Raw genomic sequence first — 24,597 nt, 5'->3', positions numbered from 1 at the left:
TGCTTATATTCTTCTTAGAACCTAGAACTGTGCCGAGCTGGAGCACAAACACAGCGAAGATCCGTCAAGGCCTGGTCTGGTGGCTCACGCCTGTAATCCCAGGACTTTGGGAAGGCTGAGGTGGACAGAATGCTTGAGCTCAGGAGTTCAAGACCAGTCTGGGCAACATGGCAAAACCCCATCTCTACAAAAAATACAAAACAATTAGCCTGGCCTGGTGGCATATGCCTGTGGTCCCAGCTACTCGGGAGGCTGAGATGGACAGAATGCTTGAGCTCAGGAGTTCAAGACCAGTCTGGGCAACATGGCAAAACCCCATCTCTACAAAAAATACAAAACAATTAGCCTGGCCTGGTGGCATATGCCTGTGGTCCCAGCTACTCGGGAGGCTGAGGTGGAAGGATTGCTTGACCCCGGGAGGTGGAGGTTGCAGTGAGCTGAGATTGCACCACTGCACTCCAGCCTGGGTGACAGAGCGAGACCCTGTCAGGAAAAAAAAAAAAAAATCTGTTGAATAAGTAAAACGATTGGAACTTGGAACGGCTCTCTTGTTGGCTGCTGTGAAAACTGTCTCATCACAGCCTGCTTCCAGTTTTACTACATTCGCCTTGTTTCTATAAGCAAGAAAAAGTGAGGACGTCTGATGAGACATGTCTACAGAGGCAGGGTGTTACATGTAACCTTTCCCAGAGAAAGAGAGGCCATCATAGCCCAGGAAGAGTTTCTATCTTTTCTTTCTTTCCTCGGCAGCCTGGTTATCATGTTTCTAGGGAGAAACAGATATTTCCCAGAACAGCCCAGAGAAAAGAATTAAATAAAACCTGGGCCTCTGGGTGTTTTGAACAAGAGGCTATTGGACTTTTGACCCTTTAAATTCTACCAAATTTGAGGGGGAGGGCGGTACTTTCTCACTTATGAAATATATCAAATTGGGACAAACATATAATAAAATTAAGCTCATAAATTTTAACAATCACACGTGCTTGCTCTTAGAAGCCTCTAAAAATTTATGCCCAATTTTCGATTTTATCTGTAACTATAACTTTGTTTTCACTAGAAGGGGAAGTTCCTCCAGCAGAGGGTAATTTAATTTTCCAGTAACCAGACACATTCTGTTTAGACTTGGAATCTTTTTAAAATGGTAGCTTTCTATCAATCACCTACCCAAAGCATGTTTGGATTATGGACTCTTCTAGAAAGGGGCTGTCTGCTTATTGATGATGTGGTGACCAAGGGGGATGGACCACCTTATCTGCAGCAGCTTCGCAGAGGAAATATGATCAATATCCATGTGTTAATTAGCCGGAAATGGCTTGGCCACTGCTCTCTTGCCACGTGGCCTCCCCTATCCCCTTTCAGTTCAACACTTCTTTCTCTGTGAATGGCCATCCGACACTGAAGGGAGAGAAGAATTCAGCAACAGTGAAAACATAACTTTCCACTCCATCACAAGAAGCCAAACACAGCAACCATATTCAAAGAGTTCTTTGTCCACAAGATAACGTTTGAATTGGAAACTTGTTTAGCCAGATTCTCTTGTTATGATTTACTGCTTCATCAGGTAGGGGCAGGGACAGACACGATCCATCCTTTAAATAATAGGAGGATTCCCACAGGAAGGTTCAACAACTCCAAATGTGTATTAAAAAAAAAAAATCCCTCCTTTCCCTGCACCTCAGCTTCCAAGGTGGAAAAATGTGCCTCTGACTGCTTGCAGGTGCCCAAATAACCATAGACAAGAGCGTATGACTTTCAAGTTGTAGAGGAAAGAGTAGCCAAGAGTAGTCATATTTAGAATACCTTCTCTCCCAAGGTTTCAAGACGGGAACAGAGATGGGAGGAATGGGAAGAGAAGGAGAGAAAAGACGGAGAGACATCTCCCTCCATTCCTGGGAGAACAATCGCCTTTGTTCACAGCAGGCTGAGAGAGCTGCTTGGGAAACACTGGATCTGGGCTCAGGGCAGGTTAGAGCCTGTGTGTACGCGTGAGGTCTCCCGGTGACCAAGGGCCCAGGTGGGTGGGCCTGGAATGCTGATACTGGAGCGGGGCTGAGGGGGTGTGTTGGCCCATTGTCTGCCCACCTGCACCCAGAGCTCCCCACTGTGTCGCCTCCTCAAGCCCCCTGCAGCATTCCCGGTGGGGGATGGAGGGAGCAGGGATTTCCTGCCTCCCTCGGGAGAGCCTGGTTGGCTTTTAGGGATGGACCGATATTCCAATTGCCCAGTTGTTGGGGAGTTGGAGGGGTAGGAAGGGTCTGGTCCAGGATGAGCCATAATTACCTGGGGAGTTAAAAAGGAAAACAAAACAAATTCCTGGGGCCCTTAAGATCTTTTGAATCTGAATCTCCATGGAGATCAGGCTTGAGATCTCCATGGAGATCTGGGTATTTCTCATGCTACTGGTGGGGAAACTGATGACTTGTAAGATGCCTTTTAGCATGAATATAGTCTATGTTTTGTCTTAAACCTGCTAATGCATATGAACTAGTTGGGAATTCCAAATCTAAAAATTGGCCAAACTGCTCTGGGGCTTGCATGGTCCCCGGGGGCAGCCTCCTGCAGCTAATATGTTTCCTAAGATGGGTTTGGGGAGGCCTGTTCACCTGGAATCCTTCAACCTCTGGACTCCCAGAACATGGACTGATAGAGTCATCGGTCTTATGTTTTCAAGGCCTGATGTCTTGGAAAAGTCAGGCATGGTTGATTGTAGACCCAGGTCAGCTGCTGGGAAACCAGAGAGAATGGGACTAAGAAGCCACTGACATGCTAAAGACCAGGATATCCTGCACAGCAAGGCCTCTCCAGGCTCCATCTCATCCCTCCTCCTGGCCCACCTGAGCTCTTGGGGGTGGCCCACCTGCTATCTTCCCTGCTTGGCTACCTCCCCTCTTTGCATTTTGACTTTTCTGCTCCAACACCCCTTTTGTTTTGTTTCTTATGCTTTATTTATTCATTTTCTTTTATTCCTCATGCCCCACTCCCTTTTCTCAATTTCTTAGGCAACTATTCTCATGTCCTGAGAGTAGATCTTTTGGTTTGTGTGTGGTCTTGCAAAATGTGTATTGCTGTCTTGGTCATCAATTCATTCAACAAGTATTTGTTGAGTACCTGCTTTGTGCCAGGCATTCGGGGATACATTAGTGAACAAAACTGACAAGGATCCCTGGAATGTGTATTCTAACAGGGGATGCAACACAATCATCTATACACATAAAAAGACAAAAAATTATCAGTATGTTAGAAGTTGGTAAGTGCTGTGGGAAAAAATAATCCAGAAAAGGGGATCAAGAGTACTGGAGGGAGAAGGAGAGTTTGGGCAGGTCGCTGTATTTTTAATTCACATATATAGTATTACTACATACCTCATTTTATCTTCTGCTTTTTTTTTTTTTTTTTTTGCTTTAGCACCAAATTTTAAAGATTCTCCCAAGCTGCTATGAATGCATTTAATTTGTTGCTTCTAACTGCTGTGTCATATTCCATCATGTGTATTTACCACGATTACTTATTCACCCACCCGGAGATGGATGCTCCGATTGCTCCCAATTTCCCATGCAATCTGCATTATTGGAGGTTAGAAAATGTAGTTGAGATCAGCTTGGCATGGTGGCTCACGCCTGTAATCCTAGCACTTTGGGAGGCCAAGGCAGGCGGATCACGAGGTCTGGAGATCGAGACAATCCTGGCTAACACAGTGAAACCCCGTCTCTACTAAAAATACAAAAAATTAGCCGGGTATGGTGGTGCATGCCTGTAATCCCAGCTACTTGGGAAGCTGAGGCAGGAGAATCGCTTGAACCAGGGAGTTGGAGGTTGCAGTGAGCCGAGATCGTGCCACTGCACTCCAGCCTGGCAACCAAGTAAGACTCCGTCTCAAAAAAAAAAAAGAAAAGAAAGAAAGAAAATGTAGTTGGGATCTTTACAGAGTGGATGCAACAGCCCACACTCCCATCAGCATGTACAAGGGTGCCTATGTCCCCCTAACCCTGCCAACACTTGGTATTACCCGGCTTCCTAGATTTTTCCCCCAGAGCATTCTGGTTTCTGTTATTGCCTCTTCTGCTAAAATAACCTTCTGTTATTGCTTTCCTTGCCCCTGTACTCACTTCAGCTCTCATTTTCACTCCCTCCTCTCCACTTCCTTCTGACTGCTGACATCTCTTGCATGTACTGCTGAGCTGTCTGTTTTTCTACCTCAAGGTTCATTCCATTTGGGCTTCATATCCTCAGGTGAGAATTCCCATATCCTAGTTGCAAGGAAGTGTCCTAACGACTATAAAGACTATCCTGCCCTTCCCTGGTGAAGCAGTTTTGCTTCTATGCCATTTTCATGAAGTCCAACCCTGAGTAGGGCCTGCAGTGGTTTCATCAAATCTAAATTATCCCATCTGCCTTCAAGACTTCAACCAATTTGGCCTGCTCTTCCCCACCTACTTGAGCGTTTGCACATATTCCTCCCTCATCCAGAACCCCCCCTCTCTCCCACTTTTCCTAGATCAGCCTGGCTCATCCTGCTCTCAGCAGAGTTTCACTTTCTCCTCTCCCGCAGTTCTCAGATAGGTGGCCCTCAGCACTGCGCTCTGTATTCTCCCTGTTGTAACAAGTCTTCAGCCTCCTTGTTGCAGACACCACTAGCCTCAAGCTCTCTGATGGAGGGTCTGTATCTTATCCACTGTCATAGACCCAGGACTGACAGTTCGACTGATATTCATTGACTAAGTGAGGAAGGGAAGGAATGAGTGAGTGAGTGAGTGAAGACTGTCCATCTCTCACACATATGATTGTTGCCAGCATCAGGTTTTCATGCCTACTTGAAATACTTCTCTCCTTGTTTTAGTCCATTCAGACTGCTATAACAAAATATCATAAACTGTGTAGCTTATGAACAACAGCATAAGCTACGTTATGCAGTTCTCACAGTTCTGGAGGCTGGGAACTCCAAGATCAAGGCCGATTTGGTGTCTGGTGAGGGCCTGCTCTCTGGCTGGTGAACAGCACCTTCCTGCCATGTCCTCACATGATGGGGGTGAGGTGTCTCTCTTGGGCCTCTTTTATGAAGGCACTAATCCCTTTCCTAAGGGTGAGGCTCTCATGACCTAGTCACCTCCTAAAGGCTCCACCTCCTAATACCATCACCTTAGGGGTAGGGATTTCAACACAGGAATTTGGGAGAGACAAACATTCAGACAATAGCACGCTTCTACGCATTCATCTGCTTCTCCTGTTTTTCAAAATTTGTTTTAAAACCCAGCAACTCCGTAAGTCTTACCCATACCCCCAACACGATTGCTATTTCTCTCTCTCTCTCTTTTTTTTTTTTGAGATGGAGTCTCGCTCCATTGCCCAGGCTGGTGTGCAGTGGCATGATCATGGCTCACTGCAACCTCCACCTCCTGAGTTCAAGAGATTCTTGTGTCTGAGCCTCCCAGGTAGCTGGGATTATAGGCACCCACCACAATGCTGGCTAATTTTTATATTTTTAGTAGAGACCAGGTTTCACCATGTTGGCCAGGCTGGTCTCAAACTCCTGACCTCAAGCAATCTGCCCACCTCAGCCTCCCAAAGTGTTGGGATTATAGGTGTGAGCCATGGCGCCCGGCCCTCTCCTCTCTCTCTCTCTTTTTTTTTTTTTTTTGACTACTGCATTCTTTGTTTGTAATACACTGGAGCCAGTTTTCCCATTGGACTTAGGGTTTGTGAATGCCTCTGGCCACATTATAGAGGAAACAGACTCTAATAGGGTCTTCCTGCTTTCTCCTCTCATCTGCCATATTCTGTCCTTAAGGAGTTTCCTAGAGGTTTTCTCTGCAGTCCATCCTCTTATGTTACATCACTTGTGACAGTGATTTGTAACAACATTTGTTGCTTTACGTTCTCCAGTATCCATTCATCTATTTACCCAGGTTATAGTTCCCAGGCTTCCTTTGGAGAAACCACCCCTCCTTTACTTTCAGCCCACCTTCGGAGGGGGTGGGGAGACAGCACGGGATGTAATCCTTAACCAATCAGTCCATTCATTCCCCAGGCCACGATGATTGATTAGCAATGTCATATGACCCAGTCAGAGCCAATGAGACACAATGAGGCTTTTGCTGGGACTGGAGAGAAAGAGCAAAAGAGAACTTTTTCCTGCTGGACTTAACCTCAAGGGATGTTAGGTTAGAGGTTCTAGCAGCCACCTTGTCATCATGGGGAGAAAGACCGTCTGAGAAGGAAGCCAATCCCACAGAAGCGGATCCAAGATACCGGAAGAGTGAAACGGTCTTCTAAAGCTGTACCTGAAGTCACCTTACTCCTGCCATTTTTTAGTACGTGAGTCAAAGCTGTTTTAGGACCATGGTAATTCATTCTTTGGTATTTATATTTGGTGTTTAATATTGAATAAGGAGCAGAATATTGTAGTGGGAAAAAAAGCAGTGAACCAGGAATAAGGGTTTCAGACAGACTCATCTACTTGCTAGCCACATGATCATGGTCAAGTTATGACACCTCTCTGAGTGTCAAACTCCTCGTCTGTGCAATAGGGAGCTGGACAAGATCAGGGCTCACATTGCACCAGTATGTACCAGCCCCGCGCTCCATCTGCCTTCTGGTCTGACACACCACTTGTTAAATATCTTAAATCTGGAGCAAATAAGCTCAACATTCTTGTACTTCTGTTGTTCTTTGATTTTAGGCAGGGAAAATCTGATCCTTTATAATCCCTGATATTCAGATCCAAGCACACCTCCTATAAGGTGCAAGAAGAAGCATGTTGTATTAAAACCAACAAATAGAATATTTCTACTCCCCATACATGATTTCTGCCCTCACTAAGTTTCCTGCAGATTCATCTTGCCTTGGTGGTGTCTGATTTAGGAAAAAGAGAAAAAGTCGGTCTAGGCCTCAGCCTGGAGCATGACTTCAGGCATGTAATTTATCTGTCATTACACTGTGGGTGGAGGTGATAAAGAAGATAATTCATGGTGACATCAGTAATGGAGTTGCGAAGTTTTTGTTTTGTTTTTGCTTGTTTTGCCTAGATTCTGAGACTTTATAGATTTTTTTTCTTTCATGTGTTTAGACTTTTTTTTTTTTTTTTTTTTTTGAGATGGAGTCTCACTCTGTCACCCAGGCTGGAGTGCAGTGGCGCCATCTCTGCTCAGCTCACTGCAAACTCCACCTCCTGGGTTCACGCCATTCTCCTGCCTCAGTCTCCCCAGTAGCTGGGACTACAGGCTCCCACCACCACGCCCGGCTAATTTTTTGTATTTTTAGTAGAGATGGGGTTTCGCCATGTTAGCCAGGATGGTCTTGATCTCCTGACCTCGTGATCCGCCTGCCTCAGCCTCCCAAAGTGCTGGGATTATGGGCGTGAGCCACCACACTCGGCCTCTTGTGTTTAGACTTTTAAGATTTTTTTTTTTTGGAGATGGAGTGTCTCTGTCACCCAGGCTGGAGTGCAGTGGTGTGATCTTGTCTCACTGCAACCTCCGCCTCCCAGGTTCAAGCAATTCTCCTGCCTCAGCCTCCAGAGTGGCTGGAATTACGATTATAGGCATGTGCCACCATGCCTGGCTAATTTTTGTATTTTTAGTGGAGACGGAGTTTCAGCATGTTGGCCAGGCTGGTCTCGAACTCCTGACCTCAAGTGATCTGCCCGTCTTGGCCTCCCTAAGTGCTGGGATTGCAGGCATGAGCCACCAAGCCCGGTTCAAAAATTTTTTTTAAACACAAATGTTTCCCCATATTTTTTTGCTAAAAAAAAATCGTACAACTTTTGCCCTACAATTCTCATTGATATTTTTCATTGTTGTCTTCAAGCTTAGCAATATATTTCTCAGACAAATTAAATATTTCTGGGCCTACTTGTGTCAAAGTAGCATACAGAACATAAAAATCAGTAATAGAATTTTTTTGTCTTAGAGATGGGGTCTCACTATGTTGCCCAGGCTGGCGTGTGGTGGCTATTCACAGGTGCAATCGTAGTGTGCTGCAGCCTCAAACTCCTGGCCTCAGGGGACCCTCCTGCCTCAACCTCCCAAGTAACTGGGAGTACAAGTGCATGCCACTATGCTGGTTCAGTAATAGAATTTCTAATAAATGAATTCACATGGTCCAAACCTCCTGGGCTTGGCATTTGAGAAACATGGTCAAGGACTGTTTGATTTAAGTATATAACTAAGTTTTGCTGATTATCATAATACCTCCAATAGCCCATGATGGAAGAAATGAACACAATTAAGAAAAGTGAATATATAAATAAAAAACCCAGCTGGGTGCGGTGGCTCATGCCAGTAATCCCAGCACTTTGGGAGGCCGAGGTGGGCGGATCACTTGAGGTCAGGAGTTTGAGACGGGCCTGGCCAACATGGTGAAACCCTGTCCCTACTAAAAAATACAAAAATTAGCTGGGTGTGGTGGCACAGGCCTGTAATCCCAGCTTCTCCAGAGGCTGAGGCAGGAGAAACGCTTGAACCTGAGAGGCGGAGGTTGCGATGAGCTGAGATCGCGCCACTGCACTCCAGCCTGCGCAACAGAGAGAGACTCTGTCTCAAAAACAAAACAAAACACAACAAAGCACCCCACAGAAAATTCTCTTGGCTCAAAGAAGCTTAACTGACTTGAGAGATCTTTACAAAGTAATTTTGATTCACTCATTTCTATCTATTGGCAAATCCTCTTGGTTCTGCCTTAAAAGGACATCCCGCGTGCTTCTGCTTCTCACCCTCCATTGTTTCTACCTTGGCTCAAGGCTCCACTCTCTCTCACTGGACTCTGCCATATGTTCCTGTCTTCCATTTTTGGCCCCTTCCAGTTTATCCTCCACAGTGTAGCCATATATCACATCCCTGCTCAATGTCCTCCTTATGGCTTCCCACCACACTCAGTATAAACCCCATGGCCTTACCTTGACTTTCAAGGCCCAGCCTGTGCTGGCCCCTGGCAGCCTCTCCTCCCACTCTGCTCCAGCCGCTGGACTCCATGCTGTTCCCAGAAATGCCCAGCATCTGCCTAACCCAGCGCCTCTGCCCTTGCCGTTCCCTTCACCTGGACTGCTCTTTCTCAGACACATTTGCAGTTCCCCACTCACATCATTCAGGTCTCCCCTCAAGTGTTGGCAGAGTGTCCCTCAGGACTATCTGAAACAGTAGCCAGCATTCCACTCTAATTAGATTTGTCTTATTTGGCATGTAGTCTTACCTGACATCATACATTTATTTGTTTACTGTTCTTTGATGTCAGGAACTGTTGTTTGTGTTAATTCAATACAATGTCTTCCAAAGCTTAGGATAAGGTCTGGTACATAATAGATGCACAGTATATGATGAATGAATGAATTTATTTAAAAATATTTTTTTAAAAAAAGAAAGAAAAATAAGTATTTTATTGATTGATTGATTGAGACAGGGTCTTGCTCTGTTGCCCAGGCTGGAGTGCAGTGGCATGATCTCGGCTCATTGCAACCTCTGCCTCAAGTGATTCTCCTGCCTTAGCCTCCCAGGTAGCTGGGACTACAGGTATGTGCCAATGCACCCAGCTAATTTTAAAATTTTTTTTGTAGAAATGAGGTCTCCCTATATTGTCCAGGCTAGTATTTTATTTTATTTTTTATTTTTGAGATGGAGTCTTGCTCTGTTGCCCAGGCTGGAGTGCAGTGGCGTGATCTTGGCTCACTGCAACTTTTGCCTCCCAAATTCAAGTGATTCTCCTGCCTCAGCCTCCTGAGTAGCTGGGATTACAGGCGCCCGCCACCACGTCCAGCTAATTTTTGTATTTTTAGTAGAGACGGGGTTTCACCATGTTGGCCAGGCTGGTCTCGAACTCCTGACCTCAGGTGATCCGCTCACCTTGGCCTCCCAAAGTGCTGGGATTACAGGCTTGAGCCACCACGCCCGGCCCAGGCTAGTATTTTAAAATAAATATTTAAAACCTATGTGCTGGGCATTGGCATGGGGTTAGTAATGTATATAAGAAAATAATTTTGGGTTGTAAAATAAAAAACTCTCTGAAAACATATTTATAAAGAGAGTTGTGGCCGGGTGTGGTGGCTCACACCTGTAATCCCAGGACTTTGGGAGGCTGAGGCCGGTGGATCACCTGAGGTCAGGAGTTTGAGATCAGCCTGGCCAACATGGTGAAACCTTGTCTCTACTAAAAACACAAAAAAATTAGCAGAGTGTGTGGCGTGCACCTGCAATCCCAGCTACTCGAGAGGCTGAGGCAGGAGAATTGCTTGCAACTGGGAGGCGGAGGTTGCAGTGAGCCAAAATCACGCCATTGCACTCCAGCCTGGGTGACAGAGTGAGACTCCATCTCAAAAAAATAAAATAAAATAAAATAAAATAAAATAAAATAAAATTAGACATGTTAAAATCTGTAAACAAAACAGAAACACAGGGGGTATAGCTTAGTGGTAGAGTATTTGACCGCAAAACAGAAACACAAAAACATTTAAAAGAGCTGTAGTCTCAGGTCCCGGTGGGCAAGGGGCATTATCTAATAGCCTAAGTGATGGTTAAGTATGTCTTGGGACCTATTAGTCCTAACCCTGGGGAAAGGCTGCTCAGCCCTGTTGATTATAGACCAGCTGTGCCTGAAGTCACAGGTTCCTGCCCTATGTGAGCCTGTCAGCTTTGTTTTTACCACAACCCTGGATCTGTGGCTTTTACCCCAACCAGCCTCCCCTAACCAAACATGATTGTGGCCTCCAAGGAGACCACTTAAGGAGAGATGAATGGATTTGCACAGAACCATCACTGATCTGGAAAACCACTCAAAGCCAGCTGCTATGTCTGAAGACTACACAGTCATGGTGGTGGGGAAGTGTGATTGCATGGAGAGGGAGTGGGGAGTGATAGTCTCATGGTGGGGTAGTTTGGTCTGTGAAGCATTCTGGGCTTCATAAATGGCGCCTAGTTCAGGAAAATTACCTGACTTACTTTTACCAAATCCATTAATTTTTAAAATTATTATTATTATTGTTTGAGACAGGGTCCCACTCTGTCGCCCAGGCTGGAGTGCAGTGGCACAATCTTGGCTCAGTCTCCCAAGTAGCTGGGATTACAGGCATGCACCAACCTGGGCTAATTTTTTTTTTTTTTTTTGAGATGGAGTCTCACTCTGTTGCCCAGGCTAGAGTGCCGTGGCGTGGTCTCGGCTCACTGCAACCTCTGCGTCCCAGGTTCAAGCAATTCTCGTGCCTCAGCCTCCCGAGTAGCTGGGATTACAGGTGCATGTGAGCACGCCTGGCTAATTTTTGTATTTTAGCAGAGTCAGGGTTTCACCGTGTTGGCCAGGCTGGTCTCGAACTCCTGACCTCAGGTGATCTGCCCGCCTTCACCTCCCAAAGTCCTGGGATTACAGGGGTGAGCCACCACCCCCGGGCTAATTGTTGTATTTTTAGTAGAGATGGGGTTCCACCATATTGCCCAGGCTGGTCTCAAACTCCTGTACTCAAGGGATCCACCTGCCTTGGCTTCCCAAAGTGCTGGGATTACAGGCCTGAGCCACTGTGCCTGGCTACCAAATCCATTTAAAGTGGGCATAAACCATAATATCCTCATTGTCAGTTTTCAAATGAAAACAGCTTTAAAATATCCCTGAAAACCCCCAATAGGGTCTTCTGTTTATTGCCCACGTGTGTGCGCTGGTATTTCACCTGCTCCTCTATCACTGGTAAGAGCTAAGGTGGTGCAACTCCTTCTCACAGGTGGAGAAAATGAAGCAGAGATGCTTGTGTGACTCACTTAAGGTCATCTATGTCGGCGCCACTTCTCAGACTCCAGCTGTCCTCATATCCCCAGAAATGCTTTTTCAGGTCAACAGTGCCTTTAAGTCCTTGGATTCCAGCTGGTAATAAATTTTTCCTGCCATTAGTTAATAAAGGAAATAGGGGTTGCCTAGAAGCAAGCAGATATGATTGGGAGGAAGCTGAGGAAACATTGTAGCACCTCTGTTTTATTCTTTGTCTTCAGAGAGAAGATTCTATATCACATACAAGGAAGCAGAGCATTCAGTGACAAGCCCTGACTCTACTGTGGCTGAGTAACCACCCAGTCACTCTGGTTGTTGGTGAAGACTCAGCATTGCCCTGGCACTTTAATCACTGGGGTCCCGGGGGCCCACAGGGCTCAATATCTTACACATGCAGTTCAGGTACCAGCTGTTGCAGGAAACAGGTTCTCTGGAGGTTAAAAAAGAAAGGCAATTTCTCTAATTTGGATCAGGCCAGGTAAAATGGTGGCTGAGGCTGTCCCTGTTCTGAGTCTCAGGAACTCAGAGCAGGCGTTCATAGGTCACGAGATTGGCATCAGACAAGAGTAGATAAATAGAAAATTTTTTTCCGGTACAAAGCCAGGTCTGTGCGGCCCCGTGTCACGTTGTACCTGGTTATATGTGCTGAAGTCTCTGAGCTACTCCCACAGTCAAGCTGGTCACAAATCGGATTGGGCCTCATTTTCACCCTGAAGGAAACTGAGGCTGAGAGTTGCTGAGGCCTGCCCTAAAGGTTGTGGCAAGAGACTCAGCTGGAGGTGAGGTTCCTTTCCTCTAACCTCAACAGGACTCTCCCCACTGGTACGCTACAACAGCTTGGAAGGTAATCGCACTTGTCAGCGTGGGCTTTCCGGAATATGTGCTGCTCATATTCTGGGAAGGGCAGGCAGCGGGGGTGAAGGTGAGACAGGAAATCTCTCTGGAGGCTCTGAAGCCATTCCGGTTTTGGAGCATCCCCAGCAACTCCCACAGAATCAAGCCTTTTAAACTGCCTTTTGGAGAGGTTCGACTGAGAGCAAGGCTGCCTCAATCTGCTCCTGCCCAACTTCCTTTCTGTGAGGCCCCATGAGAGGACTAGAGCAGCGCCCCAGGGAGGATGCGAGGAGAATGGGCTGATTGCGCGATGTGGGCACAGGGCTGGCTGGCTGCCACCATGCTGTCTGTCAGCAGGCTACAGGGTGGCTTTTCTTCTTGGTTTGCTTGCACAGCCAGGGAGGCTGGGTGCCAGGGAGAATATTTTCTTTGTTTGGGAAAAGCCGTGTCCATCTGGCTTGCTCTGTAGCCTGTAGCCTCTCGCCTGAGAAGCTTTCCTGCCACTGGACATGGATCCCACTGGCAGGGTCTCTGCTGTGACCGACAGAAGATGCCGGCCCTGGGAGAGGCAGCCAGTGAGGGCCCTACACAGAGCATGCCTGCGCCTGGACCTACCCAGCCTTCAGTGCATCCACACCACAGACGTTGGCTCAGGGTCTCCCCTTGTGGAATGTGGACCATGGCCTGTTGTTACAGGCTCAGGTAGATTGCCGACAATGGTGCTCCAGTATTCTCGGCCTGGGGGATCTTGCATCCTGCATAGCCCCTTAATTTTTGCAGATGAGGACACTGAGACTCAGAGATCTGAAATAGCTTGTCCAAGGTCACACAAGAAAGCCAGGTTCAAGGCCTGGCTCCACCACTGCCTTGTCATGTGGCCTTGAGCAAGTTCCTTGGCCTTGCTGGGCCTGTTTCCTAATCTCTGAAGGGGGATAACTACCTAGTCCACAAGGCTAATGTGGGAGTTAAATGAGATGATCCAGCTGAGGGCCTCATCAAAGGCCCTCTGCTCATGGGAGGAGTCCCGTACAGTCCACCTCCATCTCTGAATCTGCATTACCCTTGTTTTATTATTGTCATGCAGTTGGCAACAACCACTACAATCAAATGACCTCGGAAGCCAAGGCTGTGCAGCTGTTGCACAAAGTTCCTCGAAAGTCCCTCTTGCCTTCCATCCTCCCCATGTTCCCACATGGTAGAGATGGCAAGTCTCCTTTCTTTCATTTTGCTGATGAGATAAAACTTCAGTCAAAGATGTGTCCTAAACCTGTGCTCTCCACTTCCTGGTTTCCCTGCTCTTTCTGTCTCCACCTGCTGCCAATTAGAATATTCCCACTGGTAGGATATTCCAGCCATGAGGGCGCTGAGTGTGGGAAAGAAGGAATACCCCCTCCCACCCCAAATCAATGGAAATCACCTCAGCATTCTTACTGTTTTCTATTTGTTCTTGGGTTCATCTCCAGGGGCTGGGGGTTGGGGGCTAAGGACTGGGGGTCCTTGACTGACTGCACAGGGCTGGATCTGACGGAGCAGATAGAACGCATTTCCCAGCTCTGGGGCTGTGGCCAGTGACAACTTTAACGGCAAAGAATTACCATCAATTGTGTCCTGTGGCTGAAGGGATTTATGGACATTTTATGTGACTCTATGGACACAGACCCAAGGTTCCAACTGAACAGAGCTGGGAAGAAACACAGTGGCCCTTGTTAAACGGAAAGAATAAGTTTAATGTATACAGGGAGAGGGTAAGGGGTGGCGGGCGGGGGGAGACAGAAGGAAAGGAGGTTCCCCGTGTTAAATATTTACAATTTGGGACTTGGGTCCTGTATTTCCAAAGGTGGTGGCAGGAGGGTGATTTCCGTAATATATTCCTCCCTCAAAACCCACCTTGCGTGAGAAACTGCAGCAGGCACAAAATATTGCTCATGAATATTAATCAGTAAACTCCCCCTGCCAGTTGGGAATGGGGGCTGGTACTAAGATACTCCCTCCCCAACCCCCAAAGGCAAACAGCCCCCAAGGAAAACCCTGAAGCCAGCTCCCCAGGCTGACAGCAGAAGTATTCCTGGCCGTGGGGTCAGAGGGCATGGCCAGAGGAGGGGTCAGCTTTGTTTCCACTGTGTGTTGGTGAATGCCAAACCTTTATGGAACTTTGCTAGCTGCGTTTTGGGCTATTTAGCTGCAAAACCAAAAGATTTATTTTTTCCCTCTCTCTCCTTTTGGGTTTTGTTTTCCACTGGCAGCAGTAACATATGCAGGTCTGGAGGCCGTTAAGGCAGGCCAGGCTTTCTCCCATCCGAAGAAAAGAAAAGACAGGTCTTAATTAAAAGAGAACCCAACATTTGTAAAGCCAGCACAAACATTCCCAACATCCACCACCATTGCTTCTGTGATCTTTTCAATAGACAAAGGAAAAATGAGTGGCATGGGAGGCATCTTTCATGATACATCATTTTATCTGTACAACCTGTTACCTTTTTTTTTTTTTTTTTTTTTTTTTTGAGATGGAGTCTCGCTCTGTCACCCAGGCTGCAGTGCAGTGGCGCCATCTCGGCTCACTGCAAGCTCTGCCTCCCGGGTTCACACCATTCTCCTGCCTCAGCCTCCCAAGTAGCTGGGACTACAGGCACCCACCACCACACCCGGCTCATTTTTTTAAAAAAATATATTTAGTAGAGACGGGGTTTCACCGTGTTAGCCAGGGTGGTCTTGATCTCCTCACCTCGTGATCCACCCACCTCGGCCTCCCAAAGTGCTGGGATTACAGGCGTGAGCCACCGTGCCCAGCCAACCTGTTACCTTTTATAAAACATTTCCACAAGCTCCAGTATCTACTGCTATCTTTGCATCAGTTCTGAGAAGGGGCTTATGGTCCGCTTTTACAGGTGAGAAAACTGAGCCTTTTGACTAACTTCATCAAGATTCCAGGGATTTGGAAGAGGCAGAACTAGCACTCCAGCCCAAGTTTCTGTCTCCAATCACAGATATTTTCTCAATAGATCAACTAAGTGATGTAATTAACTTCTCTGGATCTCATTTTTCCAAATCTGTCAAAGAAAGCTGTTGTCTAAGTTCCATTCAAATCTTCCGAAGTATTCTTCCTGGTCCTTTATAACAAACAGTCCATCAAAAGGGTGTCGAAGCATGATAATTTGAGAAGGAGTCAAATTGTGTATCTCAGTAGCATTTAGGGTTTTACATTAAGTCCCCAGCGTGTGACAAAGATGGGATTTGTTTCCATGCTGCTCTCAAACACCAATCAGGATGGTTATAAAATCAATCTGGAATATCTCCCATAGAGGCCCTCTGGCATTTTGGATGTGGAAGCTGCTTCTAGCATTGTCAGGTGTCTAAAAGTATGTGATTTTAGTCAAGAATACCATCCTGTTTTCAATACCATGATGCTGTTAGTGAAAATGTGACTATGAAGTATACTATTGGTTGTCCGTACATAGATTGTACTTTAAGGAGTGTATTCATGCCAGGGGTTTGGGGCAGGAATTTGTGATTAGGTCCTTTGTGAGGGACAGGTGACAGGACATAGCAATGCTTAGGCTCAAATCATCTTTTTTTTTGTTCTTGGGTAGGAAGCTATATCCCAATTTACACAACCCAGATGAAAGTGTTCTGGTGACTTTTTGGAGGCCACCAGGATATGTGTTTAGAGTCTTGATCTAGTTGCTATTGTCTTAGTTAGTGTGGCTGTAGCAAAGTCTTTAGCCTGCAGCTGTGACAACTTATACTCCTTAGGAGCAGGTCTGGGTGGAGAAACCAGGGATGAGGTCCCCTGACCCAAGTCCGAAAAGCCCAGATGCCCTGATTTGGTAGAGAAGCAAGTCCTTTGGTACTGAGCTCCCCACCTGTCCCTCTCTGGTGCCTTTTGCTTCTGGGCAGAAGAGACCAGGGGGCATCAGGGAACCAACGTGGCTTGGCAGTTACTTTGCTTCTCTGAATTCCAGTCTGTTGGGAGTGTGACATCACTGGAGAGGATGCCAGAGGTGAGCACTGTGGGAACATTTCTGTTTCTCCTGCTCTCCAGTCTGTCTGTAATAACAAAGATGAGGCAACTGATAACAGAGGTGAGGTAGCAGAGAGGTCAGCCGTTGGCTCTGGAGTTAGACTCCCTGGGTTCAAGCCCTAGCTCTTCTGTACTGGGATCTTGGCAAATTCCTTGACCTCAGTGTGCCTGTTTCTTCATCTGTGAAATGGGGAGAATATTCTCACCACACAGGGTTGCTGAACGGATTAAGTTAGACAGTTATCATGGCTCACAGCACAGCACGAATGCCCAGCTCACGTTAGTTCCTGTTGCCAAGCTTCTGGTTTGGCTGTGGCATAGGTTGAGAGCATCCCACCTCCCTGGCCCCTGGGTCAGGGCCACATACCCTCCTCTGGTTGTAGAATACTGGGAAATTACCCATGCTTTGTCTTTTCACTTTTCTTCAGAAATGTGGGACAGCTCAGTCTCTTTGGGTTCGTTGCCAGAACATGAAGCTCTAAGCAAAGCCGTGTGGCGCATATGGGACCACTTTTTAACAAGCTGGCTCCATGCAGGCCGCCAGGTGGAAGAACACTCTGATCCTCGGGGAAGCCAAATTCCAATAGACTCTGTGGGGTACAGCCAAGACAGGAAGCAGGCTCTAGTGTCCCCACATATTCTGGAACAGTGGTCTTAAGGGGGCCTAGAAGCTAGCCAGAATCTATGCAAATTACAAGGAAGCATTTGTCCTTTTCCCAGATTCTTAAAGGGGCCTGAGACCCCAAAATGGGAAAGAGTCATTGTCAGAGAGGACGATGACCTCAGACAGCCAGGAGGGGGAACCTGGACGAATGGCCCAACGTGGGATGATCATCAGTGGGTGGATCAGGCTCCTGCCCGGGGCTCCGCTGGGAAATGGCCATGTGTGAGAGTGCAGGATGTAGGGCTGGTGCCATCAGAACACAACCACGTGTCTCCTGCTGGCAGGCAGTGGGGACAAGAAACCAAGAATTCTGCTGTTCAAATAAGTGATCTGGGTTGATAATATGACTGATATGAATACACCTGCTAATGGTTGTTCCCTTTTTAAGGTCCCAAATTAGAGAACATGACAGATTCAAGTTTCTGGTGGTATGTGGATGCTCCGAAACTTGCCGAGAGGATGAAGGGTATTGGTTTCTTTCTGGGGTGGAGATTTCCTTCATGAAGTAGTTTACCTCGAGTCTCTTCATCTCTCTTTCTTTCTTTATGCCTGCCCTGTTCTCAGCAACAGGAAGAACCATGAACAATAACAATCACAACCGGTACCATTTATAGGACAGTAGCTGTATACAAGGCACTTGTGTTGAATGTTTTCTAGTTATTATCTAGGTTAATCCCAACACTATTCCTTGAATATAGGCATTATTATTATTTTACAGATGAGGAAACTGAAGCTCAGAGAGATGAACTCTCCTGCTAAGGTCCACAGCTAGTACACAGAGGAGCGTGGATGTGTGCAGTCCCTCCAACTCTGATGTCTGTGTACTGTCCTGCCACCTCCCACCCCGGCCCTGCATCACAGACTGGAGTTAAGAGTGTTACCCTGAGGCTGGCCAGGTGTGGTGGCTCACTCCTGTAATCCCAGCACTTTGGGAGGCTGAGGTGGGTGGATCACGAGGTCAAGAAATTGAGACCATCCTGGCCAGCATGGTGAAACCCCGTCTCTACTAAAAATACAAAAATTAGCTGGGCATGGTGGTGGGCGCCTATAATCCCAGCTACTCGGGAGGCTGGGGCAGGAGAATTGCTTGAACCCAGGAGGCGGAGGTTGCAGTGAGCCGAGATCGTGCCACTGCACTCCAGCCTGGTGACAGAGCGACACACTGTCTCAAAAAAAAAAAAAAAAAAAAAAAAGAGTGTTACCCTGAGGCCAGGTGTGGTGGCTCACGCCACCCAATCCCAGCACTTTGGGACCGAGGCAGGCATATCACCTGAGGTCGGGACCAGCCTGTTCGGGACCAGCCTGACCAACGTGGAGAAATCCCATCTCTACTAAAAAATACAAAATTAGCTGGGTGTGGTGGCAAATGCCTGTAATCCCAGCTACTCAAGAGGCTGAGGCAGGAGAATCGCTTGAACCCAGGAGGCAGAGGTTGTGGCGATTCAAGATTGCACCATTGCACTCCAGCCTGGGCAACAGGAGTGCAATGCGTCTCAAAAAAAAAAAAAAAAAAAAAGAAGAAGAAAAGAAAAAAAGAATGCTACCCAGTTAGGGTCTGTCCCAGAGAAAAAGGCCAAGGGGGAGGGTGTCGAGAGCAGGACAGCTTTGCTGGTGTCTATGTGAGTTGTGGTGTTGGGTAGTGTTGGGGTGTTGTGAGGGTACATATTGGGGGTTGTGTATGACAGAAGGAGAGCAAGACACTGTCTCATGCTTGGTTGGTCACTCTTTGGCTGGGGACTTCACTTCTCCTGCCAAAGTCCCAACCCTTGCCTGCCACACCCTGCTCAGACTGAAGGAGTTGGAGCAGCTGGCCCTCTGTCTCTTTCCTCTCTGACTTTAATGTGGGGCCGGGACAGGCTGCTAGGCTCAGTGCCAGGAAGCAAAACAAGGGGCTTGCAGCAAGGGCTTAGGTTATAAGCATCTCGGCATGGACTGGTAGATTTATAAGGGCTCTACAATTAGGGCAACCCCTGTGCATATAAATATCCAAAGAAATGAAGGATCTGCTCAAACCTTGCTTTGTATAGCCTGTTGGAGAGACATGTGCTGCATATATATATATATATCAGACATTACATTACTGCAATGATAATACAGGTAGCTAATGCTTACATAATGCTTCCTATGTATCAGACACTGTTTTCATTGCTCTGTGTGTATTATCTAATTTAATCCTCCTAGCAACCCTACAGTAGCTCCTTTTGTTATTCTCATTTTGTAGAAGGGGAGCCTGAGGCACAGAGATGTTAAGTAATCTACCCCAGCTAGCACAGGTAGTAAGAGGTGGAGGCAGGCTTCATAAACCCAGCCATGTGTTTTGTAAACCTTGTACCCATGCCCTTAATCATACCATCGCACGACCCTATCATCCCAGGCATGGTGACAGGAAACTCTGACTCCTGTCCCCAGCAGCACTGATACTTTTTTCAGTTTCTGAGATTGTTGAGGCTGGTGAGGCTTCTCGGTTAAAGTAAAAAATATTTCGGCTGGGTTTTATTTAGACCAGAGTTTCCATGGCTGTTTTGAACAATCCAGTACTCAGCCTGCTGGCTCTCTGGTGTTTGCAACAAGAGCCTTTTCTATTGAAAGACTAAGGAAAGATGGTTCAGGTGAGCCCTGGACAGAAGACAAAGGAGGTAAAAGGCAACATCTTTCCCCCGCTGGCTTGAAAATCGTCATCTTTCTCCCCAGGAATCAATTTCTTTGCATCCTGAATGTTTAAAGAAAAGACTTGTGTCATTAAAAATAAAGTTTTTTTTAAAGGAAAAAAAGCTATCTTTGACACTTTGTGCATCTCCACATCCCCTTAGATGTGTTTTCAGAAAACCTCAGCTAAATGAGCACATTTCTAGAGTGTTAAGGGATAAATGGAACAGTAAGTGGACTGACTACTTGGTTATTTGACAATTCTCTGTGGGGGAATAACTTAAAACAATGCCCTGTGAAGATCTCAGAGATGCAAAAAAGGAGAATGTCAAAAAGGTAAAGGGATTCTTAGCCAGGGGTAACAAGGAGGGAATGAAGAAAATGTATCTAATGAAATTGTATCAGCCTGTAAGGAGCAGGAAAAAACAACCAACATTCTTAACAGGTGAGGAATTCATACCAAGCTCAGACAAGACAATAGATTTATGTACAGGTGCCCTGTTGTGTATGTGTTGGGAGGCGCAGTGGAGCACTGGGCTCCAAGAATATTCCTTGACTAGGAAGTGGATTTCTTGGCAGAATCAGAACCTGGCTAGTTCCAGATTCTCTAAGGACAAAAGAAACTCCCTCGAGCTCATATAAAAAGTCTGTTTCTGGGAGATGAGGCAGGAGAATCGCTTGAACCTGGGAGGCAGAGGTTGCAGTGAGCCGAGATCACGCCACTGCGCTCCAGCCTGGGCGACAGAGTGAGACTCCGTCTCAAAAAAAAAAAAAAAAAAAAAAAAAAAAAAAAAAAGAAAAGAAAAAAGAAAAAAAAGTCTGTTTCTGTTGGATAGTCACGTGGAGCTGTCACTGTATTTGTCCCGAGACTAGGTCCATGAGGGACACCTCACCTTTGTGTTGGCCTGTGCTCTTAGAGCTTCTATTACTTCCTCAGGGAAATAGGAGGAGCCCCAGGGAGGCTATTAAGAATCCCAGTAGCCTGTGTCACAGCCCCATACACAGTTTGAGGCCATTACTGATCTATTTAGAGCAAAAGAACTAAACAGGAGGGACTTAGAAACAGATGTAGAAAAAAACAAAACCAAACAGATCTTCAAAACAAAACAAAAACGCCAGAAGGCCCGGAGGCAGAATAAACTAGATTCATAATAGGGTGGGGTATGAGTGTCAAGTCTGTCCCAGGTGGTTTGGAAGCTTCCCTTCCTGTCCTCCTCTAACTCCCACCCCAACCCTCTCCAGCCAAGATCTGGAGTGGAGAGGGTACTCTCAGGGTCTTTCCAGAGCAGCCTGGCCCCTGGCCTTCCTCTCAGCATATTCTTATCACCCTAGGATTGGGCTAGAACCGGGTGAGTCTTGCAAAATATACCAGGATTTTGAAAAAACTTTTGACACTTTCCTGCATGACTCCTGAACTCATCATGTGCCTAGTAAGGCAACTCACTTTGGAAGAGTTAGGGAGTTTTCAGAGTTAGGAAGCTACCTATAACCCAGGCACCCTGTGCTGCAGAGAATGTCTGATTAGTTAATATTCTCCAGTCTGAAATCTGCAGAAGGGTGTCTCCCAGTCTCTTCCAGTCCCGATCTCTCTTCTTGGGTGACTACTTAGTTCTGAGTTAAACCTGGCTGTCAAATTGTGGTGGGTACAGTCACAGAACCATAGAATCCTAGAGCTCTGAGGGACCCTAAACACAGAATCTAGTGGCTTGAACCTTAAGATAGTGACTCTCAGAGGAATACTAAAGTCTACAGTGTCCTACAAGGTCCTACATGAGCTTTCTTGACCCCTTCCCCACCATGGCCACATCACCTCTCAGACCCCATCTCCTACCACTCTCCACATCCCTCATTCTACTCCAGCCACACTGACTTAGCTGGGCCTTGAACACACCATGCATGCAACCAGCCTCAGGGCCTTTGCACTGGCTCATCCCTTTGCCTGGAACTCATTTCCAAAATATCCGCACATCTAACTCCCTCATCTCCTTTGAGTCTGTTCAAATGCCACATTTGCAATAAGGTTTACCTTGACTACTCCATCTAAAATTCCAACCCTCCCTCCCCATCCTCTGTGTGTACAGGAATCTTTGTTTTGTTCGCTGACCCAGACACTACCTTGTTCATTGTCCCAGGCACCTAGAACAGTCCTAGCACATAGTAGGTCTTCAATACATATTTCTTTAATGTATAAATATCACTAGATCTGCTTCTTGATGGAGAAAAGAGGAACTCATTATTAGTGTGCAGGGACTCTGAGGTGAGGTCACTAGCCAAGGTTACTTAGTTAAAAAATGCCAGGGGCAGGGTTTGAACCCAGAGCGGTTGAAATACTCTCTGATGCCTATTAGTTCTGTGACCTTAGGCAACCTTGCTGAGACTCCGTTTCTTCCCTTGTAAAATGAGGATCGGTTCATCAGTCCTTAGAGATAATTGTAAGAATTAAAGGCTATGTCACTGCATAAACCTTGTCTTGTAATTTAGGTCTCAGCTCAAACGCCACCTCCTCAGAAAACCTTTCCTGGCTACCCAATCTGAAGTGGCCCCCCAGATAATGCCAGGCATTCAGTAGGCACTTGATAAATATTTGTTTAACAAGTGACTCCCCCAATGAGAACCCATCTCTGACCCACAGGGTAAAGTCCAAATTCCTTTCCAGGGTTTCCAGGGTTCCGTTTAGGCTCACCTCCTGCTCCACTCCCTCCATACCATCCCTCAGCCTGCAAACCCTGAACCCCAGCCCCCACTTCCACGCCAGCACCCTACCTCTGGATCAGAGATCAGCGAACGGAGTCTCAGCAAGGTTGCCTAAGGTCACAGAGCTAATAGGCGTCGGAGAGTATTTGCCTGTGGGTCAAATCCAGCTCAAGAGCTAAGAATGATGTTTACATGTTTAAATGGTAGCCCCCATAAAAAAAATCAAAAGAAGATTTTGTGACACTCGAGCATTATATGAATTTAAATTTCAGTGTCCATAAATGAAGTTTTGTTGGAACACAGCCATGTTTATCTGTTTACATGGTGCCTGCAGCAGCTTTTGTGCTGCAAGGGCAGAATTGAGTAGCTACCACCATGAAGACCATAAAGCCACAAAGCCCAAGTGAAATATTTACTATCTGGAATAGCAGGGACTTTCCAGAAAAAGTTTGCTAACCCCTGATCTAGATATTTTCTACTCACCCTTCAGGTTGCTCTTGGAACCTGGGAAGTCTTCGTTGGTGTGTCAAGTTGAGGGTAGGGATCCCTCTGAGACGTGCCCCAACTTTTCTATATATGTACTCATCTGTCTGCCTCAGGGACAGTTTCCTCTTGTTCTTTGCTGAATCTCCATTGTCTACCCCAATGTCTAGAACTATTTGTTGCAGGGGTGAATGACATTTATGTCTCCTCCTGCCTAGTTGGAGAGATAAGGATGTTCCAATGTACAGACCAGAGAAAAGGCAGGCATGAGGGAGGCGTTGAAGAGGCCTGGAGTCCTCAGGGAGCCTGTGGAAAGCCAGCGCTGCCTCTGCCGCCAGCCACAGGGGTTGGGAGCTGCAGGGACATTTGGGAATTGGGGCTGTGAAGAGTCTACATGGATAAGGGCTCAGAGTTGGGAACAAACAGGGTGAAAAAGATGTCTCCCTAAGGCATAGCAGTTGAAACTGATGGTATTTTGGAGGTTTTGGCAGTAGTTGCCATTTATTCATATTTCTTAATTACTTTATTATACTCAAGCATAAAGAAACGTCCTAGGGAGGCAGCTGTTCATGTCACTGTCCCCAGGCTTACTCACGAGGCATTCATTCCAGCAGGAAATCACCTCCAAAATAACCTATGTAAGATTCTGTTACTCTCCTGTTTTCTGCAGGAAACAATTATGATTGTTTTAATAAAATCAGCTGGGCCATTTAACGTCACTTGGAGAAGAATCCTGAGAAGTTCTTCAGTTGCCAAAAGGAAGCTCCAGCTACAGGAAGGGCTCTCAGGTCTGTGCAGGGAGAGGCCTTGTCATTACCCCAAATTCAAAGGCAGCCAATGAATTATAGCCAGCCGGATAAACTTTTCTTTATCAAACGTTGCCCCTGACAGCTGTAAGTTGATTCAACTAGAACAAACTGAAACTTCTTTTTTTTGAGGGGGAGTCTTGCTCTGTCACCGAGGCTGGAGTGCAGTGGCGCGATCTGGGCGCACTGCAAGCTCTGCCTCCCGGGTTTACGCCATTCTCCTGCCTCAGCCTCCCGAGTAGCTGGGACTACAGGCGCCCACCACCACGCCTATCTAATTTTTTGTATTTTTAGTAGAGACGGGGTTTCACAGTGTTAGCCAGGATTGTCTCGATTTCCTGACCTCATGATCTGCATGCCTTGGCCTCCCAAAGTGCTGGGATTACAGGTGTGAGCCACCGCGCCCAGCCTGAAACTTCCTTTTTTTAAAAAAAAAATTTAGTTTAATTTAATTCATCAAAAATTTGCAAGAATTGTGAAGAAGGTATGCTTCTGTGCCTGGGCTAGTGTGAGTGATAGCACAAAGATCTGCCAGCCACAACCTCGCCATGCCAAGAATTCATTCTGTGGTCCAAATAACACCTCTTTTGAAGAAGGAGCTTAGAGGCAACATTTCTGCAAGGTGGCAGAATATTCCCAGAAACCCATCAGGAAGACAGTGTTTGCTGTAAATAAGTTTGCCGCTTACTCACGGCCTGGCTGCCCTGAGATCTTGG

Source organism: Pan paniscus, chromosome 13 (genome assembly GCF_029289425.2).
Source record: "Pan paniscus chromosome 13, NHGRI_mPanPan1-v2.0_pri, whole genome shotgun sequence".
Taxonomy (NCBI): Eukaryota; Metazoa; Chordata; class Mammalia; order Primates; family Hominidae; genus Pan; species Pan paniscus.
Note: the sequence above shows the minus strand (reverse complement) of the source record.